Raw genomic sequence first — 1,845 nt, forward strand, 5'->3', positions numbered from 1 at the left:
GGAGCCACGGGCTCCGCCCATCACCGCGCCTCCAGTCCCCGGGCATTGTGGGTGGAGCCGGGAGCCGTCCATGCCCCAGCATGGGGTTCATGTCGCAGTGGGAGGTGTTTATTGCACTTATGTAGAGGGGCCCCAGAAGAACCTCCGCCCATTGTACAGCACCGTGTATGTCACCTCCTCAGATCATACCGGGGCAAAGCATGGTTTGAAATCTGAGGTCTATGGCGCAGGAAAAGGGAAGACAACCAAAACCGGACTGAACATCCCCCACAATGCAACGCAGGGTGGTCGGGGACACGAAGCCGACATCATAAATGCCATCAAACATTCCGGGATCTGATGATCGATGACCCCGATGTAAGAAGTGATAACCCGGGGGGACTACATGGGACAGAGACCGGCGCTGACATACAGAGGACCTGGGACTACAATGATAACGGATGTATAAGAGAATAACAACAACTTTCACAGCAAACACACCCAGACCACAATGTACAGACGGGGGAGGGGCGACCAGGAATCTTCCAGGTCATACAGACATGATTTCAGTCACATGATATGCCGGTTGTCACATGATAATAGCGCGTCCCCAAACATATCCCCCCAATTACTCAGAGTGTTATTGTTACATAAATACATATATGCTGACACTGCTAAATATACTCTGCTCACCCAGGCATCAATGACCTCCCCCCCCCCGGGCATGAAAGGGTTAAAGTCTCCCCGTCACCAGGGACCTTTTAATGAGATAATCTATAGTTACTTTTCCGGCAGCCTGCGTCTTTAAATGCTGCCCCCCTCTCCTGCTGAGAGGTGTTCCACACTTCCTGGTGGGATGAATACATGCTCCCCCTGCCACACACAATGGTTTCTCCCTCCAGCTCACACATCACCACATGACATACCAGCCAGCGGGAGGAACCACTTCATGTGATGGGGGAGTAAATATTGAATGGCTGCTGGAAAGGTGCATACAGCCGATCTGTGCGAGCTTATCATTTTATAAACGACCCCGGGGGCCACACACACTGAGGGGGGAGCTTCTACGGACACTGAACTCCGGGGGGGGAGGAGGGGGACACACGTCTGAGCACTGCGAGGGTTAAGTGTTTCTTCTTTACGTCCAGGGGAAAGGAAACAGCTGATGTATTGATCCCCGCTCCCTCCGGTCCCCACAGCTCCCTTCACTCCAATGTTCTAAGGACCACGGACGTCATGAAGTAGAATGCAGGTTCCGTAGTCCGGCACTGTATGTGAGGATGCCGAGAGGGACATTCCACCAATGGGAGCGGGGGGGGTTTTGAAGAGGAGGGGCGGGGATCAGGTAAGTGAAGTGCTTTGTCCCGGTCCCCAGACATAGAGGGGGGCAGGTAAACCCCGGAGTGCGGGGGCAGCAGAGAGTCTCCCTACAATGGAGAACCGTTCATGTCAGTACGTACGTCACCCCCCCCCATAATTCACGAGCACGCGATCCCCCGACATGTACAATCTGCCCCGACATGCGTGTTTACGGTGCTCTGCGGGGGCAACGCATTCACATCACAGAGACTTCAATGGCAACGCGAATACAACTGAACCCAAAAATCCCGAGATAGACATGAAGGCGGAGCCAACGTAAGAGCAGACAACCTAAGGAAGCCATCTTGTACTCACACTAAGTGCGATAGGTCGAGTGGTTTCTCGGGGTGTTCCGGGAAGACGGGGTGAGGCGGCTCTCTGCTGGGAACGCAGCCGAAAGACTTGCTGAGGGCGTGACCGAGCTTCTTCGCCGGAGATTTCTGCAGAAAGACGAGAAGAGGAATTAAGGAGAGCCGACAAAACGTCATCACACCCCGTGACCGCCCA

General features: G+C 54.2%; 1 pseudogene; it reads right to left on the bottom strand.

Annotated features, from left to right (window-relative positions):
- LOC108803044 overlaps window positions 1-1,845 on the bottom strand; it is a 37,728-nt pseudogene that overhangs the window by 29,334 nt on the left and 6,549 nt on the right.

Source organism: Nanorana parkeri, unplaced genomic scaffold (genome assembly GCF_000935625.1).
Source record: "Nanorana parkeri isolate BGI_ZX_2015 unplaced genomic scaffold, ASM93562v1 scaffold3331, whole genome shotgun sequence".
Lineage (NCBI taxonomy): Eukaryota > Metazoa > Chordata > Amphibia > Anura > Dicroglossidae > Nanorana > Nanorana parkeri.